The 19707-nt window shown below is 49.6% G+C and overlaps 1 protein-coding gene across 1 annotated transcript in view; it reads left to right on the forward strand.

Moving 5' to 3' along the window:
• Window positions 1-19707, forward strand: part of IGDCC3 (immunoglobulin superfamily DCC subclass member 3) — a 106075-nt gene that overhangs the window by 41136 nt on the left and 45232 nt on the right. The window lies entirely within an intron of this gene.

A 19707-nucleotide genomic window follows, 5' to 3' on the forward strand; every position in this document is an offset into this window, starting at 1 on the left:
TGCTGGGGCCTCTTAAAATATTCCTAACTTTAGCTGCAGAAAATGCAGCACATGATTTATATTTCTGGTTGCTGGAAGCTCTGGCTTTCATTATCTGTATGCGCCGCAAATCCAATTATGTAATATCATTGAGATAAGGCACGTAATGTTTCACGTCTAATTGTCCTAACATGCAAATTTTTTCCAAAGTGGGCGTATGTTAGGATGAAAGGAAGGCAGGGGCTGTGTTTCATGGGTGTATGTTATGGGGGTGGAATCAGGCACTCTGCAGGCAATTGGATGTGTCGACCTGTTTCTGGCTGGGTGTGTTGCGGTGCAGGGTCTCTGAGAAGCTCTTCAGGAGTCACAAGGTGATGTTTGCTAAGCAGGATGCTGGTTTTTGGGTGAATAAAGTGCCAGTTAAATGCAACCGAACAGAGCCTTTGCCTGGATGGGGAAACCTGTGTATGACTGCAAATATTTCACTGGTCCAAGCTTTGCGACTCATTTTTTCCCTAGGAGGTCCCTACCGTGGGGCTTGATAACCCCTGTGCTTTGGTGTGAATGGGCCTACAGCCCATGGGTCTACAGCTCGGGTCTACAGCCTCCGTCTCCTCCCCAGCAAACGGCTGTGAAACCAGTGTGCGTGCTGAATGTACCCCCAACAGACAGACTGTGCCAGTCCAGAGCACCTGTTGATTCACTGTCTTGGATCCAAATTTCACACTCATTTTCTACGTGGTTTTCATCCATAGGTAGGAAAGAGACCACAGACCTAAGGAAGTTCTTGGTACATCCTGTTAAACAGCAGCTTACATGCTTTGCCCCTTCTTTCTGGCCTTAGGTATTATCATCGCTGTCTCTGAACATCTTTGGACACGTGTGCTCATCCAAGACTCTGTAGACTTACCTTTTGAGCTGGCTGTGTCCTTGTCCCTTCCTGTGATGGGGTCCCATCTGGCCTGCACACCAAGGTTTCACAGCCAGGGCAGGCGAGAAGGCAGGCAGGGCTGGGAGACACTCAAATCTCCCCTGTTGCATCTTCAGAATACAGCCAAGCAGCACATCCTGACATGGGAAGAGGACCTTGTAAATGGATGTCACCTGGGAGACCCCAGTCTTCATCCTTGGGACCAGCACAGACGCTCACATTAACACTTGCCCACATTAAGTGGAAGGGCTGGTAGCAGCGTGCTGTAAATTGGGGGTCTTCATGCAGTCTGATCTTTGGCTTGTGCTGGAGGGGTGCTTGGTTTCTCTGGAAGGGAGTGGAGAGGGGATGGATTTGGTGGCTTTTGATGGCCTTGCTTGTTGACCATAGCACAAGGGCACATGGAGATGTGTCAAAAACCTAGCTTTTTTGGTAAGATTTCTATTGCCCATGGTGGAGCTGACTGGGAAAATTTAAAACAATTTAAGCAAAATGTTGGGGGTTTTTTGGCCTGATCCGCTTATGTGCAGGAACTTGTCCTACATGTTGGATGGGAAATGCAGGCAAATCTTGCTTCCTCCCTAGCAGCTTCTCAGCCCTTGCTTTTCCTTCTGGCCACGCACACCGTCCCTGCCGGGTGTCGGTGCTACTGTGGTGTTCGTGACACCATCCAGCCGGTGGTTCTGGTCCCGGTATTTGGCTCTTTTGAGGAAGTTTCCCACTAGCTATCTTACAGCTACTGGGCATTGTGCTCTGGACGTGAATAGGTCCCATTCAACCTTGTTTTATTCATCATCAGCAAAGCATGAAATTACAGTGGAAATGCTAATAGATTTCCTAACAACTTAGTACCTACTTGGGTGAAACAGTTATTTGTTGACTAATTAGTAAGTTAATTGTTTTATACTTTATTGAGGTCAGGTCGCTATTTTAATGTAGAGGGAGGTGGTGTGTGCTCTTCTAAACAAGACTCTGCTTTAATGAACGGTTATTATCATTGGTTGGGCTAAAGGATTATAGGGAAAGGGTAATGTTACCTCCTAAAGGAGCTTTTCCCCAGCTGTTTGCCGTGTGCCAAGCCAGGATCTGAGCAAACTTGTGGTCCAGGCAAGTGCAAAATGCATGGGTGTCGCATGCATACCCTGCAAATGGCTTGGACCTTTTGGCAGGTGAGGTGCGCCCAGTTGGACCTGTAATCAGGTATTTGCTTTTGGAGCTCTTATCAATATTCAGGCACATGTGGAAAGCTCTAGCCTGACGCAGCGCTGGGTGAAATGCCTGTTAGGGGACTTTGTGTTGACCTCTGCAAACCGTTCAAAGTGGGGAGGAAAGGGCTGGTGTTGCTCAGAGCCATACCTGGAGCTTGCTGCCGAGCATGAGGCTGCCAAGAAATGGTGAGGACCTTTGGAAACCTGACCATCTTCCATGGTGTGGACACTTTCCCCGTGCTCTGTTTTCCTGCCGTCTCTCCGGTGTGGAGCTGGGGGGATGAGCTGTCCCTAGGAACCGGGACGAATCCTGCTGGGGTGCTCAGCTTTCTCTGCGACCGTTAACAGGGCAGGCTTCTCAGCTCCCAGAGCTGCTTACAAGCTTTGGGCACACTAATTGAAACCATTCCTGACATAAAAAAAGCATTTTGCAGAAAGAAAGGAAAGACCTCTCCTTCCTGGAGTTTATGATTGAATGTATGAGTAACCTGGCCTTGGGTTTCTGGGGCATGAAGTCTTTTTCCTGGCTTGATTTATGTGATTTTTCAAAAAAAAAAAAAAGTTTCCTGCCCTCCTTCTCCTCCTCAGTAGCTTTCCTCCTCCTTTCTTCCTCCTCCTGACCCTGTGCTTGTGGCCAGGAGAGGTTTCCTGGATTTAGAAACAGTCTTAAAAGAGATCCATGTGTGCATGGAGGCAGTAGCAGACTGTTGGGGAAGGCTCCTCCAGGGTGATTAAGCCATATTGCTTTGGATATTTTTTTCCTCTTCCATGTTCTTCCACTCCATCCTCCTAATTAGGGCTTCCTAAGGCTTTGGCCAACCCTGTCCTTTCTCAGTGCAGCCCCAGAGCTGTGACGTGAGTCAGTGAGTTTGTGCCTCTTCTCGCTCGCCCTGCTGGGGTTGTCTCCCACGTGGGGAGGGATCATTTATAAAGTGTTATTCTGTGTCAGGCAGCATTGCAGGGAAAACCGAGAAAGATTATTGCTTGCAGACAGCCCGTTTTGTGCTGATTTTTCCTCCTTCCAGCTGGAAATATAGTGTGGAAATTACTGATACCTATTGGGTTTATTTGTTGACTGATGACCGTATGCTTTTTGGAAAACCTGCTGTCATCTTCTGCCTCCAGGTATCTATAAGCCTGCTCTGTAGTCTCAACAGTTTTGCCCATACGCCTATACCAGTTTGGCAATCCTGGAAATGCAGAGTTATGGGTCAAAAGAACACTGTTCCTGCTGTCACACAGTCTGTCCGGTAACCAGAGCAGTTTGTCCTGGCAGCAGCGCCAGCGTGGCAGTGCAGCTGCAGGCTGCGCCGAGACCTGCGGTCGTACAGAGGAGTGTGCAGGTAGACCTGTCCATCCCTTGGCCAAATTTGTCTGGTTTTCAACTCTTCCCCTAATGTAAAATCAAACTGGAAATGGCAGGATGGCTGCCAGGAAATACAAGCTGGTACCAGACCATTGCAAAAAAAAAAAATCAAACAAAATAGGCCTCAAACCAGCCAACAAACTCCATCTTAGTTGCCCTTATTTTTTTAGTTGCCTTTATTTTTTTTTCCTGGTGTGGCCAGATAGCTTTTAAATCTTGGCAGTGGGACTTCTGCTTTCCTGTGTGCAATAAAGCCTTCTACATGCATTGACTGGCAAGAACAATCCCTGGGCAGCCGGCGAAGGGGAGTATTTTTGCAGCCTGCATCCAAGTGTGACTCCGACGTTTCACGCCGCCACCTGAGCTAGGACGGGCTGTGAATACAGATCGCACCGCTCCTTTCCCTGCTTATCCCAGGCTCTCGCTGGGAAAAGGGCCGTTGCTCAGGGGCTCAGGGAAGTGGGTTATAAAAGTTCTATTAGTGAAGCAGAAAGATGTTTCCAGCCTTACTGTTCCTTGGGAAATAAGAGAAGAAAAGACAGATGATGTTTTGCCTCTTTATTAGATTGGAAAATCATCTATAAAGCAGAAGTGTATTGGAAACTGAGCCTTCGTGTCTGTCATTAATGCCAAGTCAGCAGCATCCAGCTGGTTGGATGGAGGGTTTGCATGATGGGGGGCTTCGAAGGGGCCCCGTTATAGTGGGACAGGCTCTGGAGAGCTCTGAAGAAGCCAGATGTGAGGTGGGAAAACCAGAGCCAGCAGCCCAGGCGGTCCTGCACTCAGCCCCTTGCAGTTACTTGCAGCAATGCAGCCGAGTGCTAATGTTCAACTGTGGCAATCTGCACGCTGGAAAAACTCAGCCTTAGGGGAAGTTACCTGCCTGGTGGGTGGATGAGAGCTTGTGTGTGCTCAGGCGTTGTTGTAAGACACTGAGGGATAGCAGTGAACCATAAAACGTCCTTAAAAGTAGCAAGTCCAAGTAAAGCTATGCAGCTTAAAATGTTTTATCATGTCGTGCGCCAGGGCTGTTAGTCCCCTTCTGTGCTTCCGTCAGGCAGCATGGCAACCAGCAGTGAAGTTTTATCAGATATTAAAACCTGCTTTTGAAATCTCTCCTAAAGCAGAATGCTAAATCAACCTCTTCATGGTGTTGGTTTTTTTTTTCTTCTTGTGCTGCTTCCTGCCTGGCAGCTTTACCTTTACTTCCATTTCTCTCTCTCATTTTCCATCAGTTCTATCTGTAACCATTTTGTGTTTTATTGAGCATGAATGAATGGTGATGCCTTTTAGATGAGTGATATTTTCATCTGAAGATGCTTGTTTAATATAAGCCTCTGCTCAGCTGTTATCCCAATGGTGTTTTGTGTTTACCAACAGATTATTTCAACTAGCTTGAATTTGGAGGCAAATTAATTGCGTCGAGAGGTTTTCTCCCGTTCTCCCACCCCATTCTACCTCTTTTCTGGTGGGACATTACAGACCTGGAACGCGATTCAGAGGCGGCGTGAGCTGTGTAAGAGCTACAGCATTGCTCCTGGGGCTGAGTGTAACCTACGCTTACCATATGCTACCACCCTCCCCCTTAGGTAAAATGGGAGTGTTTCTGCCTCCCTGCAAATGATAGCGGCTCCGCAGAGCAGAGACCATAATCATTCAAGCTGCTGCCGTGTGGGTCTCTGTGCATTTGGGAATAAAATTTTCCATCTGTGGGAATAGGTTATGAATCCAAAGTCATTAGAAAGGGTCTGGGTTTACCCTTAGTGCTGTAAGCAGGAGCTCAGCTGTCGGTGACAGTGATGGATCCCCAAATACCTGCTTGTTGCAAGGCATCGCTGCGACCCCAAGAGGTTCCCTGGGCTGTGCAACAGCAGCTGTACCTGGGGATGCTGAAATGTGCCTCAGTTGTTAAAGATTTGTTTTTTGTTTGGCCCGAGGTTTGTCGCAGCAATTCCCTGGAGGTCTCTGCTGGTTGAGTTCACCCTGGGGAGGTATACAGCTATTTTTTGGCACTGGCGATAAACAGGCTGCTGCTTACAGCCGCAGCAAAGGCATGCAAAAAAACAGCGAGGGCATCGTTTGCCTCTGTCATGCTGGGGTGCAAGGCAGTGTGTGGGGGACCGGCTGCGGGCAGGCGGTGCTGCTCGGCGCGTGACACATGCCTTAGCAAAACCCCAGCGGTGAGAGCCGTCTGGTGTGTTGCACTCCTGCGATGTTCCTTTGATCCTCCCAGGCTCTTCTTTGCCTGCCTCTAAATTAACCCTGCTGTCTCTGATCCCCGGCTCGGGCCACTGCAGAGCTGGGTTCCCATGACTTCTCCGAAGCAGGTGATGGAGAGGAGAAATGAAATCCCTGCCTGAAGGTTGACATTTCTGTTTGTGCCCAGATAGAGGGGGCAAATCTTTTTGCATGCCCCAGCCAGAGCTGAGTCCCTTCGGAGGTCTCTGACCTGCATCTTACGCCACAGAAACAGCATTAGATACCGATCAGCATACCCAGATGTCCCCAGGGTAGCACCCCGGGCGCTTTTGGAGGCACAGGTCTCGGCACTGGCCCCAAAGCCTGCTGCCGTGTTAGGAGCAGGGGAGGAGGTGGGATCGCGTGTCCCCCACGGGCGGGAGATGTGCTCTCCAATACGCATTTCCATGCCTTGGGAGCATTGTGCATCCTAAATCCCTTGTGGCTTGTTCTCTTTTCGCTCCTCATGCAACAGCTGGCAAGGGAAGGGGCCGGAGCTGGACCTCGTGTCCTCGACAAGGTGCTCAGCCAGCCCTTTGCTTCACCAGGACAGCACTGAATTTTACCTTGTGATTCAGTGCCAGGCTCTGCCACCCTTATTCTGTACTGTAGTGCTTAGGGAAATCAGATATTCATGGCAGTAAATGTTCCTTTGGGGCAATGAGTCCGCTGGGGTCCATCCTGCCAAAATCAGTGGGGTTGCTCCTGGGTAGAGGTACTGCTGTCGAACTTGGCCCCGAGCGCTCATATCAACATCTTCATCCCCTTCCCTGTGTATACCCCACGCACAGTAATTTCCTAGCCGATCTGCTCCAATACGGCATTACAGGAACATTAGTTAATGAGGCTGGTTTTGAGAGCGACGTATCGGGCAGGCGGCATTAATTTGGGCTGTCCCCGCTGCTGCAGCATTTGCATCTGGCCAGCGTTGTGCATCTCGCTTGGTGAGAAGGGCTGTGCTTCCAGATCCCCTTGCCAACAACCAGTCTTGCAAATGAGCAAGAGCGGCTTGCGTCCGCCCTGGCCCCGCTTAATACGACGGCTGGGCTGTAACTTCGGGCTGGCGCAGGGTTTGTGGCATGCTGCAGCTGGCTCACACCGCTCTCTTTGCTGCCGTCCACCAGCCAAATTTCTCGTGAGCGGGCCACGCATCTGCATTAATTTAGACGGCTTAATGTGGGGAGCTCGTCAGCTTGATTTCCCCCGTGGCTCTGGGAGTCAGCTGGGGTGCCGGGGCCTCCCATTAGCGGTCCAGCCCGGTGCCAGATGGCGGGTGATGGCTTGCGGAGGCTCCGGAGCTGACATGCCCCATTGTGTGAGAACACAAAAGCGAGCCGGGCTGGATTTTTTTTTTTTTCCCCCCACCCCCTTCTGCTTTCATTTTCCTTCGACGGTGTCACCCTCACAGCTAATTTCTGGAGCTCTCTTTATTTATTTATTTCGTTTCATGGTGGGGAGGGCTGTGAAGTTGCTGGTGATGTTTTCCATGCGGCTGCCTCTGCCTTGTCCCACGCGAGTATCTTACAGACTTTGCCATTTCCCGTCTTTTATTCCACGCCTGAATGTGCACGTGGGGTGCCCGGTCCCATGTGCGTGCAAACCCACACAAAATCTCTTCTTGGACAATTTGGTTGCATAAACAAGTTATTAGGGTATCATAGTGGGTCTCCTGGGGAGCCATTATATGCCACAAGGTTTTGTTAAGATAGATTTAATCGCCATCTTGGATATTTCGGGTGTCCCAGCAGTTTTTCAGGTTTCTAACAGTCTGGGCTACAATTACACATTTGTTACTGAGTTTTCATCTGTTTTGTTAATACCAGAGAGATGCCTGTTTTGGGGTGCAAGTGTTTTTTCTGATGAAGGTGCACATTTCAGGAGAGAGAGAACTGATTCCCCAGGCTCGGTGCAGGAGGGGCTGAACATCCCTGCAGAGGCCCCTTGATGATCAGGCTTACGAAGCTTTGGCTCTGATTTCCCCAGTGTGCTGCAAACACCGGGGCAAAACTCAAGTTCAGAGCTCAAAGTCAGTAAAAATACCCCCCTGTGACCCCACCATTCAGGCACAGCGTTTGACCTCTGCCTGCTCTCTAAAATCCACATTGGTTTTGCAATGCCGCTGTTCCTTGACGTTTAGCATCGCTCCAGCCCAGGCAGGCTTGCACACTCGTGTGCGCATCCCAAACCCTTAACAAACCTTAATTAAAATGAAATTTCATGACAACAGGGAGCTTAGGTGGCTAAATGTTGTTAACCCTGGCATCTGGATGGGGAATGTATCAAGGAAGCGAATGGGGACAGCAAGTGCATGAGCAGGGATGGGGACGGCAGAGTCGGGGTGAGATTGTCCTCTCCTGGGGGTGCACCCAGCCAGCAAAGCCGGGGAGCCTTCACAGAAGGGATGTGGCCGCATCCCTCCTCTGCATCATAGCTGGGGAGTTGCAGGTTTGCGTGGCTCTCCCATCACTGAGAGCCTTTGAAGGCAAATATTGATATTTAAATGTGGATTGCATGGCTACTTGAGTGTCCAGCCTTTCTTCTAGCTCTCCTTCCTTCGGCAGGAGCTGCAGGCGCTGAGCCCTTGTCCAGGCTGGGCATTGGGCGCTGGGTTTCTCATCAAGGTCTCCTCTTGTCTTTTGTCCATGACACTGAATTTTGCTGCCAGAGGTTGTTTGGAAGCGCGAGTGCGGAGCGATGGAGGGTGTAGGGACTTGGTGCGTCTGCAGAGGGTTTATCTGATGGTCGCCACAAGCCCGCAGGAGAATCTGTGTCCCCTAGTCAGGGGACCACTGCTCGGGGAGTCTGGCAGCCTGCCCACCCCGACCAGCCACGTTTGTGCTTCTTCATGTGTTTGTGCATCCGGAAACTCATTTGGGTAAAATATTTGCAAATTCCACAGTAGGAAATAACACAAGCTCTTCCTATCTCTCCTCCTCCCAGCAAATCGATAGAGCCGCTCCTTGTAGCCCTGCGAGCTAAGTTATCCCGTCCGGGAGCACCCCTCAGGAATTACTCTTCAAAGGCTTCCTGAGCCTCACCACCCTTGCCTCATGGTACCCAGGGCTTCTCATCGTATCCTGTTCCTATAAGCAGTACAAAAGGTCTTTGAGAAGAGAGGAGAGATACCACCTGAGGTTACCGGTGTTTGTCTAATCTATAATAAAAAAGCAAAAAAATACTAATATCTGAAGTATATATCTGAATACCTTAGCAAAGTGTTCAAAGCTGAAATTTCATTTTTCTTGGCTGCTCGTTTTAAAAATTCCCCATAGAAAGGACTTGGTTGTTTCTCCTTGCCAGTAATAGATGCATATACAAAATATTGTATTTGGTTGTGACACAGTACGGAGATTGGATGATGGCAGATCCCTGATACATCGCTCTCCCGTAGGCACGGTGAGGTTATCTTTCTATCGTATAGAACCCTGCTGTTGTAAACCATCTTATATGCAGAAAACACACCCAGCGAGCGCAGCCACATGGCGTGGCTGTGCGCACAATAAACCGCAGAGCTGTGTGATGGCCTCGCAGTAAATCAGTGCACCTCCTCTTTCTGTCGCTTTTCTTCCTTGACGTGACGCTCTGGGACGTTTTGGTGCTGGTGGTGGTCTCGCAGGCGATGTTGTCCCAGCAGCCACCACCGCTGCTCGGCACGTGCTGGTAAGGATGCTCTGAGCCGGGAGCGGCACATCAGGGTGGTGGGAACGTTGCCTCCTTGACCCACCACTCTTCTCCTACCCCCTCTTTTCAATGAGTCCTTGAAGGTAATGAGTTTAATTTGATAAACTGGGCCCGGGGTGAGGTGTCGCTGCGAGTTTGGGAGATAAGCCTCCGCGCTTCTTATCAACCAGAAGCCAGTCCTCCCTGGAGAGCTGTGTTTTCTGGAATGCATCTGTGCTCCTCAGGTTTGGTGATGGTCTGGTGATAGTGAGGAAGATAAAGATGGTGAGATTTGTGGTTTATAACTCTGCCATCGTTTTCTTCCCTTGTGTGACCATCCTCCCCGTCCTTCTTAACTGTTCTCCCGTGTCCTCACTTGTGTTTGTCTGGCTGCGTGCTTCAGGAGGGTGATGTGCCTCCCTCATACTTAGGGCGCTGTGGGGTACGTGGGGAGGAGAGGGGACTCGCTGCGAGTGCAGAGGTGCTTTCGGATGGAGCAGCTGCTTCACATGGACCCGGCGTGAAATGTAAGCTCTCACCTCATTGTGGGAATGGGTGCCTGGAGGGACCCCGGCTCACGGAGTCCAACCTGTGTTACCACCCATGCTGTGTCATACATGCACATGTATGCACATACTGCACATGTACACATGCTACTGTGTATATGCTGACAAGCGATTCTGGGGTACAACCCCAAGTACAACCATCCCAGCAGAGGTGCAGGAAAAGACTTAATACTTGCTGGCTCATGCACAGAAATACAATCCCCATCTCCTCCAAGCTCCCGGAGGGAAATCGGTGAAAACATCAAACCACACGTCCTGTACAGTGGGGCTGATACGCCGGAGCTATGAACTTTCTCTTTGAGGTGGTAATAGTTTGGCTAGCAGCCAGGAGCGGCAGCCGCGAACGGAAAGGGGGACTTCCAGAGATAAGCTATTTTCAGCCAACGGGGCTTCTCGCTGCGAAATAAATAGAAAAAGGACGAGCTCTACGTCTGCGGTCATGTGTCCTGCTTTCGTGGATTTGGCCTATTTTCTGAAGAATGGCTGTAATTCAGCTTGAATTTCCCCTGGATCGCTGCCAGCAAAATAGGAAGCTGTTGCTATTGCCAGGGAGCGAACAGGAATTTATATATGTAACTCAGCCACAGGGATGAGATGACAGCTAACGGCTTAGCCGCTGCTAGGAGGAAAAGCAGACCTTGGAGGAAGCTGGATTTTCTCAGTATCACAGCGGTTCAGTCCTTTTTACATCTTCGATATTATCACCTTCGATCTGGATTAGGTAACATCATAACACAATGGCTGTGCTCACTGCGAAGGGATGGGAGCAGAGGAGCACTCAGCATTTTGGAAAATCACCTGCATTCAAATGAAATTCAGCATTAAAATGACCAGAAAGGAGCATTAGAGCAGTGCTTCTAGTTTTTTCTGTATTGAGTAGTTACTCTTTAGTCAACATGTGCACCGTTTCCACCTCTACTTCATTCCTTAATAAAGAAAGCGGCAGTTTATCATGCTCGGCACAGAGTATGGACGTGGTGAAAGACATACTGTTCTGAAGGATTTAAAGTTAATTTCCGATGGACAGAGCACCCGTTGTTCGGGTTACTCCCTCTCGAAGGCAGGGCAGCGGCCTTTCTCCCGCGCTCTGGCTGCCTCGGGTCTACGGGGAGCCTTTACCTTGTGTCTTTGCGCAGCTCTTCCCCCTGGCCGGACCCCGTGCTGCTGGGAGGTTTGCAAGTCCATAATGTTTTAGAGTCTGAGGGATACAGCTGAGACTCAAACCTGCCATCCGGCCTCAAACCTGCCATCCAGCCCATGCTGTATAATGGGACACGGCAGAGAGGTGTGTCTAGGTACCACGGAGTCCATCATGTCTGACTGCCCGCTCCTTAGTGAAAGCTGAGCCGCTCTCCGCACTGCGCTTGGGTTTTTGCTGAGTGCTAAGAGATGCTTCGTTGTATGCGCTGCAACACCTTGGACCACCAGATTTGATAAAGAGATGCAGGGCGTCACCTTGGAGGCAGTCCCACCTCCTCCAGGCACGCATCCAGCCACTGCCCAGGGGAATATCTCGGTCTGTACAGCAGCACCGAACACTTGCTGAGCTCCCTTGCCCAGGCAAAACTCCCAGCGCGGCGGGGCTGACCCCGCTGCAGCAGAAGGGAAAATGAGGAGTGAATTACCAGCACTGGTGCTGTTCACTGTCGGCCCGATAAAAATGGCACCTTGCCCAAGTCTTCTATAAATCACAGGTTCCATTCAGAAAGGAGTTTTCCGTGGTAATTAATGAGCCAGTATAAAGACATTAAATGGAGAATGTGTGGTGATAGAAAGGCTTGTCATTCACTGAGCCATCTTCCCCCATGTGAATAACCACGAGGGAACAAAGGCCAAACTCCTTATAGACTGAAGTGCACTATCTCTGATAGCTGGGAATGAAGTAATTCTCTGAAAATAACAAAGGCGCAGTGAAATACATTAGTAAACTAATTACAAGAGAGCTGGTAAAAACAGATGCTGAAAATTTAAAGCTATTATTGGAATGATTGCTAGCAGAAAAATGGGGGCTGACAACAAAAAATTAAAAAATGCATCTCATTTAAAATTCATTAGCCTGTAAATCAGGACAGCTCCCTGTCTGAAAGCAGGGCTGATGGCATTTCCGTGGGCAGTCATGATGAAAAGCTTCCTTTCCTTCACCTTTCTGGATTCCACCATCGCCTCCGGAGATGCCGAAACGAAGCGTGTGCTCGTCGGCGAGCACAAACAACCAGGCACGGCTGCTGGCTTTGCAGACGGGGAGGTCTGAGCAGGGGTGTTTCTACCTAGAGGTGTTGCAAGGGCTGCGGCGGGGCAGGATAACGCCTTGTGCTCGGATGGCTCGCTGCCTCTCCGAGCTGATAAAAAGCAGGATTGCTCGTCCGCGCTCGATATCGGAAGCAGTTGGCTGCAAACAAATTGGTCCAGGGCCAAAAACGGCTGTGCGGGAGCTTCCTCTTATACCATCTCCATCAATATTTGGGAGAGGGATGGAAAACATTGTTATTGTGCAACAAATCAAAATGGTAACTATGTAATTTGTCTTAATTGTCTATGTTGGAGTAGGAAAAACACGACGAGCTCCGGATGGGAATCTGGCAGGAGAGACCTGCCTGCTGGCAGCGTGCTGCATGCTTTGCTTTGCCCTCGCTGAGCCAGCCTCTCCCAGAGGCTTGCGGGACAGCTTGCCCTTCATTTTCTCATTATTTCAGGGGTCTGCAGGGGCACTTGAGGAGGATAAATCATAAGTATTTTGCAAAGAGCAAATGTCGTGCTTCAGAGGAAAGCCTGGGAGGTGGCAAGGTCCTGAAGAAGCCGTTGCCTGAAGCGGGGTGAGCTGTGGATGCAACAGGAGAGAGCATCTTCTTGTGATGCCGGAGGGAAGCCCTGCTTTGGGGTGGGGGAACCTTGTGTGATATTGGGGTTTCTTAAAAAGTCACCCTGCAGAAATGCAGGAGCCCTTCGTGGTGACTAGTGCCACTGTGCAGGTGTGACAGCAGCCAGTGTTGCCCGGCCAGCATCACCCTTGGTGCCGGAGCACTGCAATGATGACGGATAACCTCCTTCTGCACTGCAGAATCACTAGCCCCATATGCAGTCCGCCCAAGCAAATTAAGAGTTGTTTATGACATTTAATACTCCCCCTTCCCTCCAGCAGCAGGGCGGCAGGACCACAGGTTTGGCTTCACAAATGGTCGCCTCAGGATACACTAAACACTGTCATGAGTCAGAGAGCAATTTCGTCTTGAAAAATTACTGCAATAGCACTCCCTGATAAAGGTCTCTCCCAGTGATGCCTCCCTCTCTGCCAGAAACTTTTTCTCTCCCTGAAACCAATTTGAGAGCGCTAAAGGGGCTGTTTATTAGTCGATTCCCCTGGAAAACAAGAGGGTGCTGGAAGATGAACCGCCTTGGGCTGCTTGCCGTGCAGCACTCTGTAGCAGAGTGGGGATGGGATGCTGCTGCGTGCTCCGAACACGGAGGGAAGTGAGAAATTTGATCCGTGGGATTGCCAAGATGCATCTTTCGAAGTGATTTATAAGGAGCAGCGTTGCCTCGTGGGTACTCAAGGGATGATGTTGGATTTGGGTTGTGACCGTGGGTGTCACTTTATGTCCCCTGTGCCTATCTCTGTAAAATGACCTATACGTTTATAGGAAAGCTTTGAGGAAGCTGAGACAGCCCTGGTTGCTCTCTGGGCTACGGAGAGGGCATTTGTGCTGATGCACTGGGACTCGCTGCTCGTTATTTCCAGGGATGATTTCTGGCTGCAGCCACGTTGCAGGAGATCTTGGGTCTGCGCAGGCAGCATTTGGGCAGTGCCGCTGCATGAGGCAGAGTGTGGCGAAGGCCAGCTGCTTTCAGGGGTTTCCTCTGGCACAGGCAGCTCCCCGGCATTCTCTATCCTCCCAAGTCAAGATAGCGAGGGTGGTGGGGTGTCGGACGTTGGGAATGCTTCCTGGCATGCTGTACTGGGACAGTGTGGGCGCAGTCTCTCTCCAGAGGATAGCACTTCGTGAGCTTTATTGGAATTGTGAGATATTTCAGTTTAAAACAACCCTTAGGGTGTATGGCCCCTGTTTATTTCCATGCATGGCTCAGAGACTGCATTTATCCAGACAAAAACCTTTCCCACTCACGGGAGAGTACCCCTGCATCAACAACTGATGGTGGTGTAGTTATTTTTCCAATAAGCGAGCTATAATCAATACCATAAATCCACTAAACGTTCTTTAGGACTGGGAGGCCGGCTTGGAGGTGCGTGTGATTGTGCAGGAGAGGCTGGTGTGTGCTGGTGATGGGGAGCACGTTCAAGGGAGCCTCAGGAAGAGGAGTGGAGCTGCAGCACAGGCATTTGGAGGTTTTCCAGGTGCCACGATCAAGTCCCTACAGGGACCTTCGCAGGAATGACCCGTCCTTCTCCTCCCAGCCCTGGTCCTTTGCTCATGCGGGGCGGGTAGAGCAACCGGGGACCCCTGAGCATGTTCCCTCTGACCCTGTTCCTCCCGCGGTCTGCGTGCGGTGGAGATGTGCTCATTACCTTCGGAGGATATTTATCATCCCTACGCAGAAGCAGCCCTCGTAGGGCTCTGTGCTTTTTTCCACTTGCTTCTCAAAGCACCAAAACAAACAGTAAATCACAGGGCGGTGGAGTCCATCAGCGCTGCTCATTGCAGTGTAGCGGGGAGGTGACCTGAGCTGGATTTGGCTCGCAGTCATTTCACGTGTTATGCAAAAAATTGAGAAGCCACAGTCCCAGATCAGGCAGCAATTTGCCTCCTGGTGGACTTCAGTCATGAAGCAGTAGATTTTTTTTTTACCCCCCCCCCCTTGTAAAATATCTGTTGCATGTTCCCTCCCGTGGGCAGCTGCTGTGTCCCACTGTGAGGCATTAGCTCCGTTGTCTCCTTTCCATCCCCATCCCAAGGGCTTAGGGCAGGGGGGGAAAAAACAGGCCAGGAGGAGACTTTGATCCTCAAGCAGAGAAGTCACTCTGATGGGGTGTCTTCTCAATCTTGTTTAAATTATTTCACTCAGCTTTGATTGAGTGTGAGAACAACGGAGACACGATGATGCAAAATGCAGAGAGGGTGGGTAGCCTGGACCATCCTCCGTCCCTGATCTGAGCAGTCGTATCAGCACCCAGGAGGGAGAAAACTACAGGCAAAGCAAAAGAGGAATAAGCAAATATTTGCAAAGATTACAAATAAAAAGCGTGCAGGACTGACCCTCTTTCCCTCTACATCTGCCCAGTACAGAGCGAGATGGGGCTTCCTCCCTCTCTCATCTCACCATGTATTTTGGTTCCTCTTAAATGAGCTACATTCCTCCAAAATGTCTTCCTTGCTTCAAACTCTCCTGAGCCTTGCAGCCCATTTTCTTTTGAGATCTGAGGCCCAGCATGGACAATAGAGATTTGGGATTTTCACCGCTATGATTAGTGGGCAGGAGCAGAGGGGATTTTCCTCTGTGCTGGGAGAGGCACAGCTGGTCTTTAATATTTCCCTCCCGTTCCAAAGCCGAGAGAAAGGCGATTTTTCTTCCCTTTAGATGTGAGCGAAGGCCCCCGCTCCTGCTACTCCTGGAGAATTAAATAGATAAATGGGCGGCGCTGTTGTTCACGCTTCACTATGCACAAAGCAACTTGCATTCAAAATTGGGCTCACGGCAGTTCAGCAACAACCCCGCACAATAGCATCATTAGACACGCAGGGCCGGCTCGCAGGCGCAGAGGCTGCTCTGCAGCTGGAGTAGCCACTGGGCTGTTGTGACATGGGCTTTTTTTTTATATTTATAAAAATGCATCTTTAAAAAAAAATGTAGAGAAAGAAGACACAGTGTCTTTTTCTTAAAGACTTGGGAAAGCATCCCTGTTTGAAAGCGGGTGGAAGAGAGGAGAGGATGGGATTTGTGGTGTCTGTATGCCCCCCATCTTTTGTGCCGGCTCTTTCGTGCAGGGAAATCCTCTATTTCCAGAGCATGGAGGGGAGCAAATACGAGACCTGTGTCTGCTAAGCCTTCACCTGACATCATCCTTGAAAATATTCCCTGGCTAACTTAATGGTGAAGATCTCCTAAGCCAGGAGGGAATGGAAGAGGATGTAATCCCTCTGCTTGCTTTGGGGCAGGGAAAGCGTTTGGGAGGAAGTTGCGGTGCCAAAGAGGATGGGGGCTTCATAAATCTCACAGATACTGAGGGTTGGTTCTGCTGGAGCTGTCAGCCTGATTTGAGAGTGGTTTAGGTCTAGGTTTAATTGGCATGGTGGTCATTGTGTTTTAAAAAAGACCCTGACTTCTGCTGACCCGAGGGGAAATTCAATTTTATTAGTGAGTTGGGAAATTCAGTGTGAAAATCAGCAGCTGTCGCCAGCATCGGGATGGAGCCACACTTGGAAGGGGTCAGCTCTGCCCATGGCTTGTTCTCTTACACTGGGCAAACCATTTGCCTCCCAGGCTTCACCTTCATCAGTTTTAATGGAGCTAACGAAGCTTGTCCTCCTTGGCAGGGGTGTCTGGGAGCGCAGGTAGTGGAGGCATATCGCCATTAAACTCTTGTTCCTTGTACTGTGTTAACTTTGAGACGTTTTAACCACGTGCCTGCATTGGAAGAGGTCTGAATTTAACAGGTTGGTGGTACAAATGTGGAGAAAGGGTCTTTGCTTGTGGGCTGTTGTTTGTGAACTGCTTGGTGTCAGTGTCGGTGAGGATGCTCAGCTCCTCCCCAGCATCCTTTTGTGTCAGAGCCAACCTGGGTATCCATTTCCCCGTAAGTAATTTAAAAGCAAAAAGCAATGTGATTGCAGAACTAACTGGGCTTCCCAAATACTCTCCTAACACCAGGCTTGGCACTGAACCTTTCAAGTCTTCTTCCTCCCCTTGTGCCTGCAGTTGATAATAATGTTTGCGTTTTAATGATTCTAACAGGCCTGGGATTTGCTTTGACATACCAAGTTAATGTTTTCCTTTTCTATATCAAATCTAGGTCAATCTCTGGCTTAGCACTAATGCTGTACTGAGCAAAAAAGGATTGGCCACTAATGGTTTCAATTTAGTTTTTTGTGGAGTAAAGAAAATTTCACTCGATACCTATTTTCATTTTTATTCCGTTGGCCTTTCCACAGGGCCTGTTAGGATGGAGAGAGTGTTTGCACTTTGATTAGGGGAGACCCAGCAAATTCATTTGCCAGAACAAATCCTCTGCGAATATGGATGAGGGTAGGAGTTGCTGCTCACCTGCACTATGTCCGTAGGACATGCCTTTGGGAATGGCGTCCTGGTGAGGGTTAGGTGGTGGGAGATCCCAAGCATGGGTTTCTCTTTAGGGAAGAGCCTCACCTGTGATTCAGCCTCATCCTAGTTGAGGTCTTCCATGATACAACATGGGGGAAGAAGAGATGAAGAGTAACTCCTCTGCCTCATGCATTAGTGTGGCTGTAGACAACTCAGCCTGAATCTAGCCTTGGCCAAAGTCTTTGGGAGAAGGTGCACCCATGCCTGCAGCGTGGGAGGGCTGCTAGGTCCATTCCCCATCTGCTGTGAGCCCATTTTGTTGTGGCTTTCCCTGCCCTGTGCCAGCCTGTGTGTACCACGGCCAAAATCCAGGTGTGATGATAGCAGAAGCACTGAGACACCGTGGCTTGGAGCATCGATATGAAGCGATGAGTGTGCGCATGATTTAGGTTGATTTTATGGCTTGATGACTACCCTAGGCTCACTGTGTGTGTGTGGACGGTACCGTGCTACACATGGAGATGGCAGAGGGAAGTTGAATGGGAACAGGGTGACGCTCACCCCGTCTGATGACAGTAAAAAGGGGCCTGGGGCAGCACCAGTCCCTCCGCTGGCATGCAGATGCTGCATTGCTGGACCACAGAGACCGCAGGCAGATGGATTCGAGGGTGCCTCCCCTCTTTGGAGCTCGCAGGTGAATATTGTGATTGCATCTATTTATTTTTAAAATGATTATGGCCATTAGCATAGAAATGAGATGCGGCTCCCTGGCTGCTGGCCAACCCCACCCGGGCTGGTGTGCAGCTCTTCTCCGTGGTGGCTGAAACAATAGTGCCTGCCTGATAACGGGGGTCCTGGTGTTTGCTGCTGAAAGACAAGTGACAAATAGGAGCAAGCACTCTCCTGTATGAGTTTGTTACAGTCAGTTGGGACAAACATAAAAATCTCACATGGGTCAGCAGAGATTTAGCCCCTCCAAGAGATGGGGGGCCCTGTAAAGTTGTTGTGTTCCTCTCCATCTCCTCTCCTTACACCCAGTGATTTATTTTCAGGCTGAAAACAGCATCCCAGGTAATCACTTGCATTCAAGTTTTGTTTTACAGGAGATCTACAAAAGCTTTTGTCTCTGCAACTGTAAATAAACTCGTAAACCTGTTTTAAAAATAGCATTTTGTAGCTCGGTGCATGAATTTTTAATGCATCTTCTGCAAACCAGCTGGTCTTGGCAAGGGTCACAGTGTTTCCTAGGCATTTAACATAAAACTGTGCTTCAAAGCCACATTATAGGGTCGTTGAAGAGTAATATTTTACTTAACATCCTCATAACTGAATTATTTATAACTTCCCATGTTTTATTCATGATAAATATTAATACTAGTGTCTTTAAGAGTAGAGGTTATTGCTGCAGTTTTACCTATAAGAGGTGGTATTATTGAAATAAAGGAACGGCAATGAATTCTGTAGCCAGCAGAGTAAAGTCTGTGCCGGGGCTGTTCTCATTCACACCTCCCTCTTCTTATCAACCCTGTCAGCCACCGAAAAACCTCAGCGCTGAGCATCTGTACATTTGAAAGGAATTTTTCTGCAGGCATCTGAATCTCTGCTTTTTTTTTTTCTTTGCTTTTTTTTTTGCTTTATTAAAGAGCTATGTGTAATTCTCATTAATTCTTGGATTCGTTTCTTAGTGAGACTTCATAAGCTTTACTTGCAAGATGCTCACCCTGGCCTGGTCTCCAAATGGCAGCCTTGAAATATTCTGCAGGCTCCCTCGAGCTCTCCTGCCATGGGCACCCCTGGACCCCCCCATTTTTTGAAGCATGCCTTGCTACCTTGGAAAGGGGATCACCTGGTATGGGAGACCCCCCCAGCAGCCTTTGGGCTCCTTCTCACATGGCTCTGGGCCACGAGCAGTCTCACTTCAAGGCTAAATGTGTGTGAATAGGGTAAATTGCCATTCCACCATTGCACTCCATCCCTTACTAGAGAGGGTATTTGCATTAGCTTTTGTCTTGGGAAATGGAAGTATATTTTTGCATGATCTGTTCCCTTGTGCTGGTGTGTTCCCATCTGGCTGGAGCATTGCACAGCCACCTCCCGGTCCTGCTCCCATCGCTGTATCCCAATGTGGGGCTGGCTGCCCATCCCACCCCCCCTTCCCAATCCTATGGCCGTGTGCGGCCGGGGCTTTGCTGCGTGTTACTCAATCAGCTTAACAAATCTGCAGTCAGCGGGTTGAGAGCGGTGGTTGGGGGAGCAGTGCGGGTTAATGCAACACATATTTAATGTATGATTGCTAATGGCCATCTCCCATCTGCCTGAGCCCAACTGGAGTTTGCAGATGAATGATTAAGCTGCCCTGACACATATGCAGCTTGTTCCTTAGCAGAGGTACATTCATTACACTTGACGCATGTAGAAGGGGATGAGGCTTTCTCGCTGGGGAGAGGGGTATTATCGGGCTGGGGGGGCAGAGCGGGGGGCTCTCTTGGAGTTTATTTTGTATGATAACGTGAGAGATCTTCCCGCGGATGCAGCACTATAAATGAA

The sequence above is a fragment of the Calonectris borealis genome, chromosome 11 (genome assembly GCF_964195595.1).
Source record: "Calonectris borealis chromosome 11, bCalBor7.hap1.2, whole genome shotgun sequence".
Lineage (NCBI taxonomy): Eukaryota > Metazoa > Chordata > Aves > Procellariiformes > Procellariidae > Calonectris > Calonectris borealis.